We start from the raw sequence: 19339 nt of genomic DNA on the forward strand, positions 1-19339 counted from the left end.
TCTTGCCAATGCTAACAACTGCTTCAATTTTAGAAAAAGAAACTTCTGATTATCTTTGACACGTTTTAAAGGATTAGGAAAAAGATGAAAAGCAGCTTACGTCCATACCTCTCTGGTTCCGCCCGATCTCGTCTGATCTCGGAAGCTAAGCAGAGCAGGGCCTGGTTAGTACCTGGATGGAAGACCGCCTGGGAATCCCAGGTGCCGTAAGCTTTTTCACTTCTCTCTCTGAAAGCCGCCCAGCGCCGTAAATTGTACACCTACACAATTGTAAAAAAAATTTCACATTGTAGAAGAGATGCAATAGGAAGAAGATGAAAGGTGGCTTACGTCCATACCATCGTCAGGCCATTTGAGGTGGCGGGGACTGCAATGGCCATTCACCGATTGGCTGGGACTCCTGGGCGGGTCTTCTCTAGTCCATCCAATTTTCGGCATGGGATGTCACAGCCTTCTTTGCATACCCTTATTTAACCCACACAAAGATGCCAACGGCTGGCGTGTCATAATTCATTGACGCATTATAAAGGATTAGGAAAAAGATAAAAAGCAGCTTACGGCCATACCTCTCTGGTTCCGCCCGATCTCGTCTGATCTCGGAAGCTAAGCAGAGCAGGGCCTGGTTAGTACCTGGATGGAAGACCGCCTGGGAATCCCAGGTGCCGTAAGCTTTTTCACTTCTCTCTCCGAAAGCCGCCGAGCGCCGCAGATTGTACACCTGTTTTAACGTTGGATATGAAAGGAAATTAGACAATATTATCCAAAATGATTCCGTTTCATGATTGCTAAATTAGTGTTGGTCAACATTTACGATTGGCATACTGTTGTTTGTAATTTAGCCGTTGAAATACAGGTGCTAACCCAACATGTTAGAATTGCCAGTGAAGAAAAGTAAAGTTACCTTCAGGCTTTAGGAACCTCTCTTGCCAATGCTAAGAACTGCTTCAATTTTAGAAAAAGAAACTTCTGATTATCTTTGACACGTTTTAAAGGATTAGGAAAAAGATGAAAAGCAGCTTACGTCCATACCTCTCTGGTTCCGCCCGATCTCGTCTGTTCTCGGAAGCTAAGCAGAGCAGGGCCTGGTTAGTACCTGGATGGAAGACCGCCTGGGAATCCCAGGTGCCGTAAGCTTTTTCACTTCTCTCTCTGAAAGCCGCCCAGCGCCGTAGATTGTACACCTACACAATTGTAAAAAAAAATTCACATTGTAGAAGAGATGCAATAGGAAGAAGATGAAAGGTGGCTTACGTCCGTACCATCGTCAGGCCATTTGAGGTGGCGGGGACTGCAATGGCCATTCACCGATTGGCTGGGACTCCTGGGCGGGTCTTCTCTAGTCCATCCAATTTTCGGCATGGGATGTCACAGCCTTCTTTGCATACCCTTATTTAACCCACACAAAGATGCCAACGGCTGGCGTGTCATAATTCATTGACGCATTATAAAGGATTAGGAAAAAGATAAAAAGCAGCTTACGGCCATACCTCTCTGGTTCCGCCCGATCTCGTCTGATCTCGGAAGCTAAGCAGAGCAGGGCCTGGTTAGTACCTGGATGGAAGACCGCCTGGGAATCCCAGGTGCCGTAAGCTTTTTCACTTCTCTCTCCGAAAGCCGCCGAGCGCCGCAGATTGTACACCTGTTTTAACGTTGGATATGAAAGGAAATTAGACAATATTATCCAAAATGATTCCGTTTCATGATTGCTAAATTAGTGTTGGTCAACATTTACGATTGGCATACTGTTGTTTGTAATTTAGCCGTTGAAATACAGGTGCTAACCCAACATGTTAGAATTGCCAGTGAAGAAAAGTAAAGTTACCTTCAGGCTTTAGGAACCTCTCTTGCCAATGCTAACAACTGCTTCAATTTTAGAAAAAGAAACTTCTGATTATCTTTGACACGTTTTAAAGGATTAGGAAAAAGATGAAAAGCAGCTTACGTCCATACCTCTCTGGTTCCGCCCGATCTCGTCTGTTCTCGGAAGCTAAGCAGAGCAGGGCCTGGTTAGTACCTGGATGGAAGACCGCCTGGGAATCCCAGGTGCCGTAAGCTTTTTCACTTCTCTCTCTGAAAGCCGCCCAGCGCCGTAGATTGTACACCTACACAATTGTAAAAAAAAATTCACATTGTAGAAGAGATGCAATAGGAAGAAGATGAAAGGTGGCTTACGTCCGTACCATCGTCAGGCCATTTGAGGTGGCGGGGACTGCAATGGCCATTCACCGATTGGCTGGGACTCCTGGGCGGGTCTTCTCTAGTCCATCCAATTTTCGGCATGGGATGTCACAGCCTTCTTTGCATACCCTTATTTAACCCACACAAAGATGCCAACGGCTGGCGTGTCATAATTCATTGACGCATTATAAAGGATTAGGAAAAAGATAAAAAGCAGCTTACGGCCATACCTCTCTGGTTCCGCCCGATCTCGTCTGATCTCGGAAGCTAAGCAGAGCAGGGCCTGGTTAGTACCTGGATGGAAGACCGCCTGGGAATCCCAGGTGCCGTAAGCTTTTTCACTTCTCTCTCCGAAAGCCGCCGAGCGCCGCAGATTGTACACCTGTTTTAACGTTGGATATGAAAGGAAATTAGACAATATTATCCAAAATGATTCCGTTTCATGATTGCTAAATTAGTGTTGGTCAACATTTACGATTGGCATACTGTTGTTTGTAATTTAGCCGTTGAAATACAGGTGCTAACCCAACATGTTAGAATTGCCAGTGAAGAAAAGTAAAGTTACCTTCAGGCTTTAGGAACCTCTCTTGCCAATGCTAACAACTGCTTCAATTTTAGAAAAAGAAACTTCTGATTATCTTTGACACGTTTTAAAGGATTAGGAAAAAGATGAAAAGCAGCTTACGTCCATACCTCTCTGGTTCCGCCCGATCTCGTCTGATCTCGGAAGCTAAGCAGAGCAGGGCCTGGTTAGTACCTGGATGGAAGACCGCCTGGGAATCCCAGGTGCCGTAAGCTTTTTCACTTCTCTCTCCGAAAGCCGCCCAGCGCCGTAAATTGTACACCTACACAATTGTAAAAAAAATTTCACATGGTAGAAGAGATGCAATAGGAAGAAGATGAAAGGTGGCTTACGTCCGTACCATCGTCAGGCCATTTGAGGTGGCGGGGACTGCAATGGCCATTCACCGATTGGCTGGGACTCCTGGGCGGGTCTTCTCTAGTCCATCCAATTTTCGGCATGGGATGTCACAGCCTTCTTTGCATACCCTTATTTAACCCACACAAAGATGCCAACGGCTGGCGTGTCATAATTCATTGACGCATTATAAAGGATTAGGAAAAAGATAAAAAGCAGCTTACGGCCATACCTCTCTGGTTCCGCCCGATCTCGTCTGATCTCGGAAGCTAAGCAGAGCAGGGCCTGGTTAGTACCTGGATGGAAGACCGCCTGGGAATCCCAGGTGCCGTAAGCTTTTTCACTTCTCTCTCCGAAAGCCGCCGAGCGCCGCAGATTGTACACCTCTTTTAACGTTGGATATGAAAGGAAATTAGACAATATTATCCAAAATGATTCCGTTTCATGATTGCTAAATTAGTGTTGGTCAACATTTACGATTGGCATACTGTTGTTTGTAATTTAGCCGTTGAAATACAGGTGCTAACCCAACATGTTAGAATTGCCAGTGAAGAAAAGTAAAGTTACCTTCAGGCTTTAGGAACCTCTCTTGCCAATGCTAACAACTGCTTCAATTTTAGAAAAAGAAACTTCTGATTATCTTTGACACGTTTTAAAGGATTAGGAAAAAGATGAAAAGCAGCTTACGTCCATACCTCTCTGGTTCCGCCCGATCTCGTCTGATCTCGGAAGCTAAGCAGAGCAGGGCCTGGTTAGTACCTGGATGGAAGACCGCCTGGGAATCCCAGGTGCCGTAAGCTTTTTCACTTCTCTCTCCGAAAGCCGCCGAGCGCCGCAGATTGTACACCTGTTTTAACGTTGGATATGAAAGGAAATTAGACAATATTATCCAAAATGATTCCGTTTCATGATTGCTAAATTAGTGTTGGTCAACATTTACGATTGGCATACTGTTGTTTGTAATTTAGCCGTTGAAATACAGGTGCTAACCCAACATGTTAGAATTGCCAGTGAAGAAAAGTAAAGTTACCTTCAGGCTTTAGGAACCTCTCTTGCCAATGCTAACAACTGCTTCAATTTTAGAAAAAGAAACTTCTGATTATCTTTGACACGTTTTAAAGGATTAGGAAAAAGATGAAAAGCAGCTTACGTCCATACCTCTCTGGTTCCGCCCGATCTCGTCTGATCTCGGAAGCTAAGCAGAGCAGGGCCTGGTTAGTACCTGGATGGAAGACCGCCTGGGAATCCCAGGTGCCGTAAGCTTTTTCACTTCTCTCTCTGAAAGCCGCCCAGCGCCGTAGATTGTACACCTACACAATTGTAAAAAAAAATTCACATTGTAGAAGAGATGCAATAGGAAGAAGATGAAAGGTGGCTTACGTCCATACCATCGTCAGGCCATTTGAGGTGGCGGGGACTGCAATGGCCATTCACCGATTGGCTGGGACTCCTGGGCGGGTCTTCTCTAGTCCATCCAATTTTCGGCATGGGATGTCACAGCCTTCTTTGCATACCCTTATTTAACCCACACAAAGATGCCAACGGCTGGCGTGTCATAATTCATTGACGCATTATAAAGGATTAGGAAAAAGATAAAAAGCAGCTTACGGCCATACCTCTCTGGTTCAGCCCGATCTCGTCTGATCTCGGAAGCTAAGCAGAGCAGGGCCTGGTTAGTACCTGGATGGAAGACCGCCTGGGAATCCCAGGTGCCGTAAGCTTTTTCACTTCTCTCTCCGAAAGCCGCCGAGCGCCGCAGATTGTACACCTGTTTTAACGTTGGATATGAAAGGAAATTAGACAATATTATCCAAAATGATTCCGTTTCATGATTGCTAAATTAGTGTTGGTCAACATTTACGATTGGCATACTGTTGTTTGTAATTTAGCCGTTGAAATACAGGTGCTAACCCAACATGTTAGAATTGCCAGTGAAGAAAAGTAAAGTTACCTTCAGGCTTTAGGAACCTCTCTTGCCAATGCTAAGAACTGCTTCAATTTTAGAAAAAGAAACTTCTGATTATCTTTGACACGTTTTAAAGGATTAGGAAAAAGATGAAAAGCAGCTTACGTCCATACCTCTCTGGTTCCGCCCGATCTCGTCTGTTCTCGGAAGCTAAGCAGAGCAGGGCCTGGTTAGTACCTGGATGGAAGACCGCCTGGGAATCCCAGGTGCCGTAAGCTTTTTCACTTCTCTCTCTGAAAGCCGCCCAGCGCCGTAGATTGTTCACCTACACAATTGTAAAAAAAAATTCACATTGTAGAAGAGATGCAATAGGAAGAAGATGAAAGGTGGCTTACGTCCGTACCATCGTCAGGCCATTTGAGGTGGCGGGGACTGCAATGGCCATTCACCGATTGGCTGGGACTCCTGGGCGGGTCTTCTCTAGTCCATCCAATTTTCGGCATGGGATGTCACAGCCTTCTTTGCATACCCTTATTTAACCCACACAAAGATGCCAACGGCTGGCGTGTCATAATTCATTGACGCATTATAAAGGATTAGGAAAAAGATAAAAAGCAGCTTACGGCCATACCTCTCTGGTTCCGCCCGATCTCGTCTGATCTCGGAAGCTAAGCAGAGCAGGGCCTGGTTAGTACCTGGATGGAAGACCGCCTGGGAATCCCAGGTGCCGTAAGCTTTTTCACTTCTCTCTCCGAAAGCCGCCGAGCGCCGCAGATTGTACACCTGTTTTAACGTTGGATATGAAAGGAAATTAGACAATATTATCCAAAATGATTCCGTTTCATGATTGCTAAATTAGTGTTGGTCAACATTTACGATTGGCATACTGTTGTTTGTAATTTAGCCGTTGAAATACAGGTGCTAACCCAACATGTTAGAATTGCCAGTGAAGAAAAGTAAAGTTACCTTCAGGCTTTAGGAACCTCTCTTGCCAATGCTAACAACTGCTTCAATTTTAGAAAAAGAAACTTCTGATTATCTTTGACACGTTTTAAAGGATTAGGAAAAAGATGAAAAGCAGCTTACGTCCATACCTCTCTGGTTCCGCCCGATCTCGTCTGTTCTCGGAAGCTAAGCAGAGCAGGGCCTGGTTAGTACCTGGATGGAAGACCGCCTGGGAATCCCAGGTGCCGTAAGCTTTTTCACTTCTCTCTCCGAAAGCCGCCGAGCGCCGCAGATTGTACACCTGTTTTAACGTTGGATATGAAAGGAAATTAGACAATATTATCCAAAATGATTCCGTTTCATGATTGCTAAATTAGTGTTGGTCAACATTTACGATTGGCATACTGTTGTTTGTAATTTAGCCGTTGAAATACAGGTGCTAACCCAACATGTTAGAATTGCCAGTGAAGAAAAGTAAAGTTACCTTCAGGCTTTAGGAACCTCTCTTGCCAATGCTAACAACTGCTTCAATTTTAGAAAAAGAAACTTCTGATTATCTTTGACACGTTTTAAAGGATTAGGAAAAAGATGAAAAGCAGCTTACGTCCATACCTCTCTGGTTCCGCCCGATCTCGTCTGTTCTCGGAAGCTAAGCAGAGCAGGGCCTGGTTAGTACCTGGATGGAAGACCGCCTGGGAATCCCAGGTGCCGTAAGCTTTTTCACTTCTCTCTCTGAAAGCCGCCCAGCGCCGTAGATTGTACACCTACACAATTGTAAAAAAAAATTCACATTGTAGAAGAGATGCAATAGGAAGAAGATGAAAGGTGGCTTACGTCCGTACCATCGTCAGGCCATTTGAGGTGGCGGGGACTGCAATGGCCATTCACCGATTGGCTGGGACTCCTGGGCGGGTCTTCTCTAGTCCATCCAATTTTCGGCATGGGATGTCACAGCCTTCTTTGCATACCCTTATTTAACCCACACAAAGATGCCAACGGCTGGCGTGTCATAATTCATTGACGCATTATAAAGGATTAGGAAAAAGATAAAAAGCAGCTTACGGCCATACCTCTCTGGTTCCGCCCGATCTCGTCTGATCTCGGAAGCTAAGCAGAGCAGGGCCTGGTTAGTACCTGGATGGAAGACCGCCTGGGAATCCCAGGTGCCGTAAGCTTTTTCACTTCTCTCTCCGAAAGCCGCCGAGCGCCGCAGATTGTACACCTGTTTTAACGTTGGATATGAAAGGAAATTAGACAATATTATCCAAAATGATTCCGTTTCATGATTGCTAAATTAGTGTTGGTCAACATTTACGATTGGCATACTGTTGTTTGTAATTTAGCCGTTGAAATACAGGTGCTAACCCAACATGTTAGAATTGCCAGTGAAGAAAAGTAAAGTTACCTTCAGGCTTTAGGAACCTCTCTTGCCAATGCTAACAACTGCTTCAATTTTAGAAAAAGAAACTTCTGATTATCTTTGACACGTTTTAAAGGATTAGGAAAAAGATGAAAAGCAGCTTACGTCCATACCTCTCTGGTTCCGCCCGATCTCGTCTGATCTCGGAAGCTAAGCAGAGCAGGGCCTGGTTAGTACCTGGATGGAAGACCGCCTGGGAATCCCAGGTGCCGTAAGCTTTTTCACTTCTCTCTCCGAAAGCCGCCCAGCGCCGTAAATTGTACACCTACACAATTGTAAAAAAAATTTCACATGGTAGAAGAGATGCAATAGGAAGAAGATGAAAGGTGGCTTACGTCCGTACCATCGTCAGGCCATTTGAGGTGGCGGGGACTGCAATGGCCATTCACCGATTGGCTGGGACTCCTGGGCGGGTCTTCTCTAGTCCATCCAATTTTCGGCATGGGATGTCACAGCCTTCTTTGCATACCCTTATTTAACCCACACAAAGATGCCAACGGCTGGCGTGTCATAATTCATTGACGCATTATAAAGGATTAGGAAAAAGATAAAAAGCAGCTTACGGCCATACCTCTCTGGTTCCGCCCGATCTCGTCTGATCTCGGAAGCTAAGCAGAGCAGGGCCTGGTTAGTACCTGGATGGAAGACCGCCTGGGAATCCCAGGTGCCGTAAGCTTTTTCACTTCTCTCTCCGAAAGCCGCCGAGCGCCGCAGATTGTACACCTCTTTTAACGTTGGATATGAAAGGAAATTAGACAATATTATCCAAAATGATTCCGTTTCATGATTGCTAAATTAGTGTTGGTCAACATTTACGATTGGCATACTGTTGTTTGTAATTTAGCCGTTGAAATACAGGTGCTAACCCAACATGTTAGAATTGCCAGTGAAGAAAAGTAAAGTTACCTTCAGGCTTTAGGAACCTCTCTTGCCAATGCTAACAACTGCTTCAATTTTAGAAAAAGAAACTTCTGATTATCTTTGACACGTTTTAAAGGATTAGGAAAAAGATGAAAAGCAGCTTACGTCCATACCTCTCTGGTTCCGCCCGATCTCGTCTGATCTCGGAAGCTAAGCAGAGCAGGGCCTGGTTAGTACCTGGATGGAAGACCGCCTGGGAATCCCAGGTGCCGTAAGCTTTTTCACTTCTCTCTCCGAAAGCCGCCGAGCGCCGCAGATTGTACACCTGTTTTAACGTTGGATATGAAAGGAAATTAGACAATATTATCCAAAATGATTCCGTTTCATGATTGCTAAATTAGTGTTGGTCAACATTTACGATTGGCATACTGTTGTTTGTAATTTAGCCGTTGAAATACAGGTGCTAACCCAACATGTTAGAATTGCCAGTGAAGAAAAGTAAAGTTACCTTCAGGCTTTAGGAACCTCTCTTGCCAATGCTAACAACTGCTTCAATTTTAGAAAAAGAAACTTCTGATTATCTTTGACACGTTTTAAAGGATTAGGAAAAAGATGAAAAGCAGCTTACGTCCATACCTCTCTGGTTCCGCCCGATCTCGTCTGATCTCGGAAGCTAAGCAGAGCAGGGCCTGGTTAGTACCTGGATGGAAGACCGCCTGGGAATCCCAGGTGCCGTAAGCTTTTTCACTTCTCTCTCTGAAAGCCGCCCAGCGCCGTAGATTGTACACCTACACAATTGTAAAAAAAAATTCACATTGTAGAAGAGATGCAATAGGAAGAAGATGAAAGGTGGCTTACGTCCATACCATCGTCAGGCCATTTGAGGTGGCGGGGACTGCAATGGCCATTCACCGATTGGCTGGGACTCCTGGGCGGGTCTTCTCTAGTCCATCCAATTTTCGGCATGGGATGTCACAGCCTTCTTTGCATACCCTTATTTAACCCACACAAAGATGCCAACGGCTGGCGTGTCATAATTCATTGACGCATTATAAAGGATTAGGAAAAAGATAAAAAGCAGCTTACGGCCATACCTCTCTGGTTCAGCCCGATCTCGTCTGATCTCGGAAGCTAAGCAGAGCAGGGCCTGGTTAGTACCTGGATGGAAGACCGCCTGGGAATCCCAGGTGCCGTAAGCTTTTTCACTTCTCTCTCCGAAAGCCGCCGAGCGCCGCAGATTGTACACCTGTTTTAACGTTGGATATGAAAGGAAATTAGACAATATTATCCAAAATGATTCCGTTTCATGATTGCTAAATTAGTGTTGGTCAACATTTACGATTGGCATACTGTTGTTTGTAATTTAGCCGTTGAAATACAGGTGCTAACCCAACATGTTAGAATTGCCAGTGAAGAAAAGTAAAGTTACCTTCAGGCTTTAGGAACCTCTCTTGCCAATGCTAAGAACTGCTTCAATTTTAGAAAAAGAAACTTCTGATTATCTTTGACACGTTTTAAAGGATTAGGAAAAAGATGAAAAGCAGCTTACGTCCATACCTCTCTGGTTCCGCCCGATCTCGTCTGTTCTCGGAAGCTAAGCAGAGCAGGGCCTGGTTAGTACCTGGATGGAAGACCGCCTGGGAATCCCAGGTGCCGTAAGCTTTTTCACTTCTCTCTCTGAAAGCCGCCCAGCGCCGTAGATTGTACACCTACACAATTGTAAAAAAAAATTCACATTGTAGAAGAGATGCAATAGGAAGAAGATGAAAGGTGGCTTACGTCCGTACCATCGTCAGGCCATTTGAGGTGGCGGGGACTGCAATGGCCATTCACCGATTGGCTGGGACTCCTGGGCGGGTCTTCTCTAGTCCATCCAATTTTCGGCATGGGATGTCACAGCCTTCTTTGCATACCCTTATTTAACCCACACAAAGATGCCAACGGCTGGCGTGTCATAATTCATTGACGCATTATAAAGGATTAGGAAAAAGATAAAAAGCAGCTTACGGCCATACCTCTCTGGTTCCGCCCGATCTCGTCTGATCTCGGAAGCTAAGCAGAGCAGGGCCTGGTTAGTACCTGGATGGAAGACCGCCTGGGAATCCCAGGTGCCGTAAGCTTTTTCACTTCTCTCTCCGAAAGCCGCCGAGCGCCGCAGATTGTACACCTGTTTTAACGTTGGATATGAAAGGAAATTAGACAATATTATCCAAAATGATTCCGTTTCATGATTGCTAAATTAGTGTTGGTCAACATTTACGATTGGCATACTGTTGTTTGTAATTTAGCCGTTGAAATACAGGTGCTAACCCAACATGTTAGAATTGCCAGTGAAGAAAAGTAAAGTTACCTTCAGGCTTTAGGAACCTCTCTTGCCAATGCTAACAACTGCTTCAATTTTAGAAAAAGAAACTTCTGATTATCTTTGACACGTTTTAAAGGATTAGGAAAAAGATGAAAAGCAGCTTACGTCCATACCTCTCTGGTTCCGCCCGATCTCGTCTGTTCTCGGAAGCTAAGCAGAGCAGGGCCTGGTTAGTACCTGGATGGAAGACCGCCTGGGAATCCCAGGTGCCGTAAGCTTTTTCACTTCTCTCTCTGAAAGCCGCCCAGCGCCGTAGATTGTACACCTACACAATTGTAAAAAAAAATTCACATTGTAGAAGAGATGCAATAGGAAGAAGATGAAAGGTGGCTTACGTCCGTACCATCGTCAGGCCATTTGAGGTGGCGGGGACTGCAATGGCCATTCACCGATTGGCTGGGACTCCTGGGCGGGTCTTCTCTAGTCCATCCAATTTTCGGCATGGGATGTCACAGCCTTCTTTGCATACCCTTATTTAACCCACACAAAGATGCCAACGGCTGGCGTGTCATAATTCATTGACGCATTATAAAGGATTAGGAAAAAGATAAAAAGCAGCTTACGGCCATACCTCTCTGGTTCCGCCCGATCTCGTCTGATCTCGGAAGCTAAGCAGAGCAGGGCCTGGTTAGTACCTGGATGGAAGACCGCCTGGGAATCCCAGGTGCCGTAAGCTTTTTCACTTCTCTCTCCGAAAGCCGCCGAGCGCCGCAGATTGTACACCTGTTTTAACGTTGGATATGAAAGGAAATTAGACAATATTATCCAAAATGATTCCGTTTCATGATTGCTAAATTAGTGTTGGTCAACATTTACGATTGGCATACTGTTGTTTGTAATTTAGCCGTTGAAATACAGGTGCTAACCCAACATGTTAGAATTGCCAGTGAAGAAAAGTAAAGTTACCTTCAGGCTTTAGGAACCTCTCTTGCCAATGCTAACAACTGCTTCAATTTTAGAAAAAGAAACTTCTGATTATCTTTGACACGTTTTAAAGGATTAGGAAAAAGATGAAAAGCAGCTTACGTCCATACCTCTCTGGTTCCGCCCGATCTCGTCTGATCTCGGAAGCTAAGCAGAGCAGGGCCTGGTTAGTACCTGGATGGAAGACCGCCTGGGAATCCCAGGTGCCGTAAGCTTTTTCACTTCTCTCTCCGAAAGCCGCCCAGCGCCGTAAATTGTACACCTACACAATTGTAAAAAAAATTTCACATGGTAGAAGAGATGCAATAGGAAGAAGATGAAAGGTGGCTTACGTCCGTACCATCGTCAGGCCATTTGAGGTGGCGGGGACTGCAATGGCCATTCACCGATTGGCTGGGACTCCTGGGCGGGTCTTCTCTAGTCCATCCAATTTTCGGCATGGGATGTCACAGCCTTCTTTGCATACCCTTATTTAACCCACACAAAGATGCCAACGGCTGGCGTGTCATAATTCATTGACGCATTATAAAGGATTAGGAAAAAGATAAAAAGCAGCTTACGGCCATACCTCTCTGGTTCCGCCCGATCTCGTCTGATCTCGGAAGCTAAGCAGAGCAGGGCCTGGTTAGTACCTGGATGGAAGACCGCCTGGGAATCCCAGGTGCCGTAAGCTTTTTCACTTCTCTCTCCGAAAGCCGCCGAGCGCCGCAGATTGTACACCTGTTTTAACGTTGGATATGAAAGGAAATTAGACAATATTATCCAAAATGATTCCGTTTCATGATTGCTAAATTAGTGTTGGTCAACATTTACGATTGGCATACTGTTGTTTGTAATTTAGCCGTTGAAATACAGGTGCTAACCCAACATGTTAGAATTGCCAGTGAAGAAAAGTAAAGTTACCTTCAGGCTTTAGGAACCTCTCTTGCCAATGCTAACAACTGCTTCAATTTTAGAAAAAGAAACTTCTGATTATCTTTGACACGTTTTAAAGGATTAGGAAAAAGATGAAAAGCAGCTTACGTCCATACCTCTCTGGTTCCGCCCGATCTCGTCTGATCTCGGAAGCTAAGCAGAGCAGGGCCTGGTTAGTACCTGGATGGAAGACCGCCTGGGAATCCCAGGTGCCGTAAGCTTTTTCACTTCTCTCTCTGAAAGCCGCCCAGCGCCGTAAATTGTACACCTACACAATTGTAAAAAAAATTTCACATTGTAGAAGAGATGCAATAGGAAGAAGATGAAAGGTGGCTTACGTCCATACCATCGTCAGGCCATTTGAGGTGGCGGGGACTGCAATGGCCATTCACCGATTGGCTGGGACTCCTGGGCGGGTCTTCTCTAGTCCATCCAATTTTCGGCATGGGATGTCACAGCCTTCTTTGCATACCCTTATTTAACCCACACAAAGATGCCAACGGCTGGCGTGTCATAATTCATTGACGCATTATAAAGGATTAGGAAAAAGATAAAAAGCAGCTTACGGCCATACCTCTCTGGTTCCGCCCGATCTCGTCTGATCTCGGAAGCTAAGCAGAGCAGGGCCTGGTTAGTACCTGGATGGAAGACCGCCTGGGAATCCCAGGTGCCGTAAGCTTTTTCACTTCTCTCTCCGAAAGCCGCCGAGCGCCGCAGATTGTACACCTGTTTTAACGTTGGATATGAAAGGAAATTAGACAATATTATCCAAAATGATTCCGTTTCATGATTGCTAAATTAGTGTTGGTCAACATTTACGATTGGCATACTGTTGTTTGTAATTTAGCCGTTGAAATACAGGTGCTAACCCAACATGTTAGAATTGCCAGTGAAGAAAAGTAAAGTTACCTTCAGGCTTTAGGAACCTCTCTTGCCAATGCTAAGAACTGCTTCAATTTTAGAAAAAGAAACTTCTGATTATCTTTGACACGTTTTAAAGGATTAGGAAAAAGATGAAAAGCAGCTTACGTCCATACCTCTCTGGTTCCGCCCGATCTCGTCTGTTCTCGGAAGCTAAGCAGAGCAGGGCCTGGTTAGTACCTGGATGGAAGACCGCCTGGGAATCCCAGGTGCCGTAAGCTTTTTCACTTCTCTCTCTGAAAGCCGCCCAGCGCCGTAGATTGTACACCTACACAATTGTAAAAAAAAATTCACATTGTAGAAGAGATGCAATAGGAAGAAGATGAAAGGTGGCTTACGTCCGTACCATCGTCAGGCCATTTGAGGTGGCGGGGACTGCAATGGCCATTCACCGATTGGCTGGGACTCCTGGGCGGGTCTTCTCTAGTCCATCCAATTTTCGGCATGGGATGTCACAGCCTTCTTTGCATACCCTTATTTAACCCACACAAAGATGCCAACGGCTGGCGTGTCATAATTCATTGACGCATTATAAAGGATTAGGAAAAAGATAAAAAGCAGCTTACGGCCATACCTCTCTGGTTCAGCCCGATCTCGTCTGATCTCGGAAGCTAAGCAGAGCAGGGCCTGGTTAGTACCTGGATGGAAGACCGCCTGGGAATCCCAGGTGCCGTAAGCTTTTTCACTTCTCTCTCCGAAAGCCGCCGAGCGCCGCAGATTGTACACCTGTTTTAACGTTGGATATGAAAGGAAATTAGACAATATTATCCAAAATGATTCCGTTTCATGATTGCTAAATTAGTGTTGGTCAACATTTACGATTGGCATACTGTTGTTTGTAATTTAGCCGTTGAAATACAGGTGCTAACCCAACATGTTAGAATTGCCAGTGAAGAAAAGTAAAGTTACCTTCAGGCTTTAGGAACCTCTCTTGCCAATGCTAAGAACTGCTTCAATTTTAGAAAAAGAAACTTCTGATTATCTTTGACACGTTTTAAAGGATTAGGAAAAAGATGAAAAGCAGCTTACGTCCATACCTCTCTGGTTCCGCCCGATCTCGTCTGTTCTCGGAAGCTAAGCAGAGCAGGGCCTGGTTAGTACCTGGATGGAAGACCGCCTGGGAATCCCAGGTGCCGTAAGCTTTTTCACTTCTCTCTCTGAAAGCCGCCCAGCGCCGTAGATTGTACACCTACACAATTGTAAAAAAAAATTCACATTGTAGAAGAGATGCAATAGGAAGAAGATGAAAGGTGGCTTACGTCCGTACCATCGTCAGGCCATTTGAGGTGGCGGGGACTGCAATGGCCATTCACCGATTGGCTGGGACTCCTGGGCGGGTCTTCTCTAGTCCATCCAATTTTCGGCATGGGATGTCACAGCCTTCTTTGCATACCCTTATTTAACCCACACAAAGATGCCAACGGCTGGCGTGTCATAATTCATTGACGCATTATAAAGGATTAGGAAAAAGATAAAAAGCAGCTTACGGCCATACCTCTCTGGTTCCGCCCGATCTCGTCTGATCTCGGAAGCTAAGCAGAGCAGGGCCTGGTTAGTACCTGGATGGAAGACCGCCTGGGAATCCCAGGTGCCGTAAGCTTTTTCACTTCTCTCTCCGAAAGCCGCCGAGCGCCGCAGATTGTACACCTGTTTTAACGTTGGATATGAAAGGAAATTAGACAATATTATCCAAAATGATTCCGTTTCATGATTGCTAAATTAGTGTTGGTCAACATTTACGATTGGCATACTGTTGTTTGTAATTTAGCCGTTGAAATACAGGTGCTAACCCAACATGTTAGAATTGCCAGTGAAGAAAAGTAAAGTTACCTTCAGGCTTTAGGAACCTCTCTTGCCAATGCTAACAACTGCTTCAATTTTAGAAAAAGAAACTTCTGATTATCTTTGACACGTTTTAAAGGATTAGGAAAAAGATGAAAAGCAGCTTACGTCCATACCTCTCTGGTTCCGCCCGATCTCGTCTGTTCTCGGAAGCTAAGCAGAGCAGGGCCTGGTTAGTACCTGGATGGAAGACCGCCTGGGAATCCCAGGTGCCGTAAGCTTTTTCACTTCTCTCTCTGAAAGCCGCCCAGCGCCGTAGATTGTACACCTACACAATTGTAAAAAAAAATTCACATTGTAGAAGAGATGCAATAGGAAGAAGATGAAAGGTGGCTTACGTCCGTACCATCGTCAGGCCATTTGAGGTGGCGGGGACTGCAATGGCCATTCACCGATTGGCTGGGACTCCTGGGCGGGTCTTCTCTAGTCCATCCAATTTTCGGCATGGGATGTCACAGCCTTCTTTGCATACCCTTATTTAACCCACACAAAGATGCCAACGGCTGGCGTGTCATAATTCATTGACGCATTATAAAGGATTAGGAAAAAGATAAAAAGCAGCTTACGGCCATACCTCTCTGGTTCCGCCCGATCTCGTCTGATCTCGGAAGCTAAGCAGAGCAGGGCCTGGTTAGTACCTGGATGGAAGACCGCCTGGGAATCCCAGGTGCCGTAAGCTTTTTCACTTCTCTCTCCGAAAGCCGCCGAGCGCCGCAGATTGTACACCTGTTTTAACGTTGGATATGAAAGGAAATTAGACAATATTATCCAAAATGATTCCGTTTCATGATTGCTAAATTAGTGTTGGTCAACATTTACGATTGGCATACTGTTGTTTGTAATTTAGCCGTTGAAATACAGGTGCTAACCCAACATGTTAGAATTGCCAGTGAAGAAAAGTAAAGTTACCTTCAGGCTTTAGGAACCTCTCTTGCCAATGCTAACAACTGCTTCAATTTTAGAAAAAGAAACTTCTGATTATCTTTGACACGTTTTAAAGGATTAGGAAAAAGATGAAAAGCAGCTTACGTCCATACCTCTCTGGTTCCGCCCGATCTCGTCTGTTCTCGGAAGCTAAGCAGAGCAGGGCCTGGTTAGTACCTGGATGGAAGACCGCCTGGGAATCCCAGGTGCCGTAAGCTTTTTCACTTCTCTCTCTGAAAGCCGCCCAGCGCCGTAGATTGTACACCTACACAATTGTAAAAAAAAATTCACATTGTAGAAGAGATGCAATAGGAAGAAGATGAAAGGTGGCTTACGTCCGTACCATCGTCAGGCCATTTGAGGTGGCGGGGACTGCAATGGCCATTCACCGATTGGCTGGGACTCCTGGGCGGGTCTTCTCTAGTCCATCCAATTTTCGGCATGGGATGTCACAGCCTTCTTTGCATACCCTTATTTAACCCACACAAAGATGCCAACGGCTGGCGTGTCATAATTCATTGACGCATTATAAAGGATTAGGAAAAAGATAAAAAGCAGCTTACGGCCATACCTCTCTGGTTCCGCCCGATCTCGTCTGATCTCGGAAGCTAAGCAGAGCAGGGCCTGGTTAGTACCTGGATGGAAGACCGCCTGGGAATCCCAGGTGCCGTAAGCTTTTTCACTTCTCTCTCCGAAAGCCGCCGAGCGCCGCAGATTGTACACCTGTTTTAACGTTGGATATGAAAGGAAATTAGACAATATTATCCAAAATGATTCCGTTTCATGATTGCTAAATTAGTGTTGGTCAACATTTACGATTGGCATACTGTTGTTTGTAATTTAGCCGTTGAAATACAGGTGCTAACCCAACATGTTAGAATTGCCAGTGAAGAAAAGTAAAGTTACCTTCAGGCTTTAGGAACCTCTCTTGCCAATGCTAACAACTGCTTCAATTTTAGAAAAAGAAACTTCTGATTATCTTTGACACGTTTTAAAGGATTAGGAAAAAGATGAAAAGCAGCTTACGTCCATACCTCTCTGGTTCCGCCCGATCTCGTCTGATCTCGGAAGCTAAGCAGAGCAGGGCCTGGTTAGTACCTGGATGGAAGACCGCCTGGGAATCCCAGGTGCCGTAAGCTTTTTCACTTCTCTCTCCGAAAGCCGCCCAGCGCCGTAAATTGTACACCTACACAATTGTAAAAAAAATTTCACATGGTAGAAGAGATGCAATAGGAAGAAGATGAAAGGTGGCTTACGTCCGTACCATCGTCAGGCCATTTGAGGTGGCGGGGACTGCAATGGCCATTCACCGATTGGCTGGGACCCCTGGGCGGGTCTTCTCTAGTCCATCCAATTTTCGGCATGGGATGTCACAGCCTTCTTTGCATACCCTTATTTAACCCACACAAAGATGCCAACGGCAGGCGTGTCATAATTCATTGACGCATTATAAAGGATTAGGAAAAAGATAAAAAGCATCTTACGGCCATACCTCTCTGGTTCCGCCTGATCTCGTCTGATCTCGGAAGCTAAGCAGAGCAGGGCCTGGTTAGTACCTGGATGGAAGACCGCCTGGGAATCCCAGGTGCCGTAAGCTTTTTCACTTCTCTCTCCGAAAGCCGCCGAGCGCCGCAGATTGTACACCTGTTTTAACGTTGGATATGAAAGGAAATTAGACAATATTATCCAAAATGATTCCGTTTCATGATTGCTAAATTAGTGTTGGTCAACATTTACGATTGGCATACTGTTGTTTGTAATTTAGCCGTTGAAATACAGGTGCTAACCCAACATGTTAGAATTGCCAGTGAAGAAAAGTAAAGTTACCTTCAGGCTTTAGGAACCTCTCTTGCCAATGCTAACAACTGCTTCAATTTTAGAAAAAGAAACTTCTGATTATCTTTGACACGTTTTAAAGGATTAGGAAAAAGATGAAAAGCAGCTTACGTCCATACCTCTCTGGTTCCGCCCGATCTCGTCTGATCTCGGAAGCTAAGCAGAGCAGGGCCTGGTTAGTACCTGGATGGAAGACCGCCTGGGAATCCCAGGTGCCGTAAGCTTTTTCACTTCTCTCTCCGAAAGCCGCCGAGCGCCGCAGATTGTACACCTGTTTTAACGTTGGATATGAAAGGAAATTAGACAATATTATCCAAAATGATTCCGTTTCATGATTGCTAAATTAGTGTTGGTCAACATTTACGATTGGCATACTGTTGTTTGTAATTTAGCCGTTGAAATACAGGTGCTAACCCAACATGTTAGAATTGCCAGTGAAGAAAAGTAAAGTTACCTTCAGGCTTTAGGAACCTCTCTTGCCAATGCTAACAACTGCTTCAATTTTAGAAAAAGAAACTTCTGATTATCTTTGACACGTTTTAAAGGATTAGGAAAAAGATGAAAAGCAGCTTACGTCCATACCTCTCTGGTTCCGCCCGATCTCGTCTGATCTCGGAAGCTAAGCAGAGCAGGGCCTGGTTAGTACCTGGATGGAAGACCGCCTGGGAATCCCAGGTGCCGTAAGCTTTTTCACTTCTCTCTCCGAAAGCCGCCCAGCGCCGTAAATTGTACACCTACACAATTGTAAAAAAAATTTCACATGGTAGAAGAGATGCAATAGGAAGAAGATGAAAGGTGGCTTACGTCCGTACCATCGTCAGGCCATTTGAGGTGGCGGGGACTGCAATGGCCATTCACCGATTGGCTGGGACCCCTGGGCGGGTCTTCTCTAGTCCATCCAATTTTCGGCATGGGATGTCACAGCCTTCTTTGCATACCCTTATTTAACCCACACAAAGATGCCAACGGCAGGCGTGTCATAATTCATTGACGCATTATAAAGGATTAGGAAAAAGATAAAAAGCATCTTACGGCCATACCTCTCTGGTTCCGCCTGATCTCGTCTGATCTCGGAAGCTAAGCAGAGCAGGGCCTGGTTAGTACCTGGATGGAAGACCGCCTGGGAATCCCAGGTGCCGTAAGCTTTTTCACTTCTCTCTCCGAAAGCCGCCCAGCGCCGTAAATTGTACACCTACACAATTGTAAAAAAAAATTCACATTGTAGAAGAGATGCAATAGGAAGAAGATGAAAGGTGGCTTACGTCCGTACCATCGTCAGGCCATTTGAGGTGGCGGGGACTGCAATGGCCATTCACCGATTGGCTGGGACTCCTGGGCGGGTCTTCTCTAGTCCATCCAATTTTCGGCATGGGATGTCACAGC

General features: G+C 45.4%; 42 non-coding genes across 42 annotated transcripts; all 42 read left to right on the forward strand.

Moving 5' to 3' along the window:
* Positions 1-94: 94 nt before the first annotated feature.
* On the forward strand, positions 95-213 carry LOC134115339 (5S ribosomal RNA). Its single transcript, XR_009947701.1, has one exon. It is a non-coding gene; the product is annotated as a 5S ribosomal RNA (ribosomal RNA).
* A 339-nt stretch (positions 214-552) lies between these two features.
* On the forward strand, positions 553-671 carry LOC134115867 (5S ribosomal RNA). Its single transcript, XR_009948218.1, has one exon. It is a non-coding gene; the product is annotated as a 5S ribosomal RNA (ribosomal RNA).
* A 344-nt stretch (positions 672-1015) lies between these two features.
* LOC134115639 (5S ribosomal RNA) lies at positions 1016-1134 on the forward strand. Its single transcript, XR_009948001.1, has one exon. It is a non-coding gene; the product is annotated as a 5S ribosomal RNA (ribosomal RNA).
* A 339-nt stretch (positions 1135-1473) lies between these two features.
* LOC134115868 (5S ribosomal RNA) lies at positions 1474-1592 on the forward strand. Its single transcript, XR_009948219.1, has one exon. It is a non-coding gene; the product is annotated as a 5S ribosomal RNA (ribosomal RNA).
* Positions 1593-1936: 344 nt separating this feature from the next.
* Positions 1937-2055, forward strand: LOC134115640 (5S ribosomal RNA). Its single transcript, XR_009948002.1, has one exon. It is a non-coding gene; the product is annotated as a 5S ribosomal RNA (ribosomal RNA).
* Positions 2056-2394: 339 nt separating this feature from the next.
* LOC134115869 (5S ribosomal RNA) lies at positions 2395-2513 on the forward strand. The gene has a single exon (XR_009948220.1). It is a non-coding gene; the product is annotated as a 5S ribosomal RNA (ribosomal RNA).
* Positions 2514-2857: 344 nt separating this feature from the next.
* On the forward strand, positions 2858-2976 carry LOC134115340 (5S ribosomal RNA). The gene has a single exon (XR_009947702.1). It is a non-coding gene; the product is annotated as a 5S ribosomal RNA (ribosomal RNA).
* Positions 2977-3315: 339 nt separating this feature from the next.
* On the forward strand, positions 3316-3434 carry LOC134115870 (5S ribosomal RNA). Its single transcript, XR_009948221.1, has one exon. It is a non-coding gene; the product is annotated as a 5S ribosomal RNA (ribosomal RNA).
* Positions 3435-3778: 344 nt separating this feature from the next.
* On the forward strand, positions 3779-3897 carry LOC134115342 (5S ribosomal RNA). Its single transcript, XR_009947704.1, has one exon. It is a non-coding gene; the product is annotated as a 5S ribosomal RNA (ribosomal RNA).
* Positions 3898-4241: 344 nt separating this feature from the next.
* LOC134115343 (5S ribosomal RNA) lies at positions 4242-4360 on the forward strand. The gene has a single exon (XR_009947705.1). It is a non-coding gene; the product is annotated as a 5S ribosomal RNA (ribosomal RNA).
* A 339-nt stretch (positions 4361-4699) lies between these two features.
* On the forward strand, positions 4700-4818 carry LOC134116131 (5S ribosomal RNA). The gene has a single exon (XR_009948481.1). It is a non-coding gene; the product is annotated as a 5S ribosomal RNA (ribosomal RNA).
* Positions 4819-5162: 344 nt separating this feature from the next.
* On the forward strand, positions 5163-5281 carry LOC134115641 (5S ribosomal RNA). Its single transcript, XR_009948003.1, has one exon. It is a non-coding gene; the product is annotated as a 5S ribosomal RNA (ribosomal RNA).
* A 339-nt stretch (positions 5282-5620) lies between these two features.
* Positions 5621-5739, forward strand: LOC134115872 (5S ribosomal RNA). Its single transcript, XR_009948223.1, has one exon. It is a non-coding gene; the product is annotated as a 5S ribosomal RNA (ribosomal RNA).
* Positions 5740-6083: 344 nt separating this feature from the next.
* On the forward strand, positions 6084-6202 carry LOC134115643 (5S ribosomal RNA). Its single transcript, XR_009948005.1, has one exon. It is a non-coding gene; the product is annotated as a 5S ribosomal RNA (ribosomal RNA).
* A 344-nt stretch (positions 6203-6546) lies between these two features.
* Positions 6547-6665, forward strand: LOC134115644 (5S ribosomal RNA). The gene has a single exon (XR_009948006.1). It is a non-coding gene; the product is annotated as a 5S ribosomal RNA (ribosomal RNA).
* A 339-nt stretch (positions 6666-7004) lies between these two features.
* Positions 7005-7123, forward strand: LOC134115873 (5S ribosomal RNA). The gene has a single exon (XR_009948224.1). It is a non-coding gene; the product is annotated as a 5S ribosomal RNA (ribosomal RNA).
* Positions 7124-7467: 344 nt separating this feature from the next.
* LOC134115344 (5S ribosomal RNA) lies at positions 7468-7586 on the forward strand. Its single transcript, XR_009947706.1, has one exon. It is a non-coding gene; the product is annotated as a 5S ribosomal RNA (ribosomal RNA).
* A 339-nt stretch (positions 7587-7925) lies between these two features.
* On the forward strand, positions 7926-8044 carry LOC134115874 (5S ribosomal RNA). Its single transcript, XR_009948225.1, has one exon. It is a non-coding gene; the product is annotated as a 5S ribosomal RNA (ribosomal RNA).
* A 344-nt stretch (positions 8045-8388) lies between these two features.
* Positions 8389-8507, forward strand: LOC134115345 (5S ribosomal RNA). The gene has a single exon (XR_009947707.1). It is a non-coding gene; the product is annotated as a 5S ribosomal RNA (ribosomal RNA).
* Positions 8508-8851: 344 nt separating this feature from the next.
* On the forward strand, positions 8852-8970 carry LOC134115346 (5S ribosomal RNA). The gene has a single exon (XR_009947708.1). It is a non-coding gene; the product is annotated as a 5S ribosomal RNA (ribosomal RNA).
* A 339-nt stretch (positions 8971-9309) lies between these two features.
* LOC134116133 (5S ribosomal RNA) lies at positions 9310-9428 on the forward strand. Its single transcript, XR_009948482.1, has one exon. It is a non-coding gene; the product is annotated as a 5S ribosomal RNA (ribosomal RNA).
* Positions 9429-9772: 344 nt separating this feature from the next.
* Positions 9773-9891, forward strand: LOC134115645 (5S ribosomal RNA). The gene has a single exon (XR_009948007.1). It is a non-coding gene; the product is annotated as a 5S ribosomal RNA (ribosomal RNA).
* A 339-nt stretch (positions 9892-10230) lies between these two features.
* Positions 10231-10349, forward strand: LOC134115875 (5S ribosomal RNA). The gene has a single exon (XR_009948226.1). It is a non-coding gene; the product is annotated as a 5S ribosomal RNA (ribosomal RNA).
* Positions 10350-10693: 344 nt separating this feature from the next.
* LOC134115646 (5S ribosomal RNA) lies at positions 10694-10812 on the forward strand. Its single transcript, XR_009948008.1, has one exon. It is a non-coding gene; the product is annotated as a 5S ribosomal RNA (ribosomal RNA).
* Positions 10813-11151: 339 nt separating this feature from the next.
* Positions 11152-11270, forward strand: LOC134115876 (5S ribosomal RNA). Its single transcript, XR_009948227.1, has one exon. It is a non-coding gene; the product is annotated as a 5S ribosomal RNA (ribosomal RNA).
* A 344-nt stretch (positions 11271-11614) lies between these two features.
* Positions 11615-11733, forward strand: LOC134115347 (5S ribosomal RNA). The gene has a single exon (XR_009947709.1). It is a non-coding gene; the product is annotated as a 5S ribosomal RNA (ribosomal RNA).
* A 339-nt stretch (positions 11734-12072) lies between these two features.
* On the forward strand, positions 12073-12191 carry LOC134115877 (5S ribosomal RNA). The gene has a single exon (XR_009948228.1). It is a non-coding gene; the product is annotated as a 5S ribosomal RNA (ribosomal RNA).
* A 344-nt stretch (positions 12192-12535) lies between these two features.
* LOC134115348 (5S ribosomal RNA) lies at positions 12536-12654 on the forward strand. Its single transcript, XR_009947710.1, has one exon. It is a non-coding gene; the product is annotated as a 5S ribosomal RNA (ribosomal RNA).
* Positions 12655-12993: 339 nt separating this feature from the next.
* LOC134115878 (5S ribosomal RNA) lies at positions 12994-13112 on the forward strand. The gene has a single exon (XR_009948229.1). It is a non-coding gene; the product is annotated as a 5S ribosomal RNA (ribosomal RNA).
* A 344-nt stretch (positions 13113-13456) lies between these two features.
* LOC134115647 (5S ribosomal RNA) lies at positions 13457-13575 on the forward strand. Its single transcript, XR_009948009.1, has one exon. It is a non-coding gene; the product is annotated as a 5S ribosomal RNA (ribosomal RNA).
* A 339-nt stretch (positions 13576-13914) lies between these two features.
* LOC134116135 (5S ribosomal RNA) lies at positions 13915-14033 on the forward strand. The gene has a single exon (XR_009948484.1). It is a non-coding gene; the product is annotated as a 5S ribosomal RNA (ribosomal RNA).
* Positions 14034-14377: 344 nt separating this feature from the next.
* Positions 14378-14496, forward strand: LOC134115648 (5S ribosomal RNA). Its single transcript, XR_009948010.1, has one exon. It is a non-coding gene; the product is annotated as a 5S ribosomal RNA (ribosomal RNA).
* Positions 14497-14835: 339 nt separating this feature from the next.
* Positions 14836-14954, forward strand: LOC134115879 (5S ribosomal RNA). The gene has a single exon (XR_009948230.1). It is a non-coding gene; the product is annotated as a 5S ribosomal RNA (ribosomal RNA).
* A 344-nt stretch (positions 14955-15298) lies between these two features.
* On the forward strand, positions 15299-15417 carry LOC134115649 (5S ribosomal RNA). Its single transcript, XR_009948011.1, has one exon. It is a non-coding gene; the product is annotated as a 5S ribosomal RNA (ribosomal RNA).
* Positions 15418-15756: 339 nt separating this feature from the next.
* On the forward strand, positions 15757-15875 carry LOC134115880 (5S ribosomal RNA). The gene has a single exon (XR_009948231.1). It is a non-coding gene; the product is annotated as a 5S ribosomal RNA (ribosomal RNA).
* Positions 15876-16219: 344 nt separating this feature from the next.
* Positions 16220-16338, forward strand: LOC134115650 (5S ribosomal RNA). The gene has a single exon (XR_009948012.1). It is a non-coding gene; the product is annotated as a 5S ribosomal RNA (ribosomal RNA).
* A 339-nt stretch (positions 16339-16677) lies between these two features.
* LOC134115881 (5S ribosomal RNA) lies at positions 16678-16796 on the forward strand. The gene has a single exon (XR_009948232.1). It is a non-coding gene; the product is annotated as a 5S ribosomal RNA (ribosomal RNA).
* Positions 16797-17140: 344 nt separating this feature from the next.
* Positions 17141-17259, forward strand: LOC134115349 (5S ribosomal RNA). The gene has a single exon (XR_009947711.1). It is a non-coding gene; the product is annotated as a 5S ribosomal RNA (ribosomal RNA).
* A 339-nt stretch (positions 17260-17598) lies between these two features.
* On the forward strand, positions 17599-17717 carry LOC134115533 (5S ribosomal RNA). Its single transcript, XR_009947896.1, has one exon. It is a non-coding gene; the product is annotated as a 5S ribosomal RNA (ribosomal RNA).
* Positions 17718-18061: 344 nt separating this feature from the next.
* On the forward strand, positions 18062-18180 carry LOC134115350 (5S ribosomal RNA). The gene has a single exon (XR_009947712.1). It is a non-coding gene; the product is annotated as a 5S ribosomal RNA (ribosomal RNA).
* A 344-nt stretch (positions 18181-18524) lies between these two features.
* Positions 18525-18643, forward strand: LOC134115351 (5S ribosomal RNA). The gene has a single exon (XR_009947713.1). It is a non-coding gene; the product is annotated as a 5S ribosomal RNA (ribosomal RNA).
* A 339-nt stretch (positions 18644-18982) lies between these two features.
* LOC134115534 (5S ribosomal RNA) lies at positions 18983-19101 on the forward strand. The gene has a single exon (XR_009947897.1). It is a non-coding gene; the product is annotated as a 5S ribosomal RNA (ribosomal RNA).
* Positions 19102-19339: the final 238 nt, after the last annotated feature.

Source organism: Pungitius pungitius, unplaced genomic scaffold (assembly GCF_949316345.1).
Source record: "Pungitius pungitius unplaced genomic scaffold, fPunPun2.1 scaffold_36, whole genome shotgun sequence".
NCBI lineage: Eukaryota > Metazoa > Chordata > Actinopteri > Perciformes > Gasterosteidae > Pungitius > Pungitius pungitius.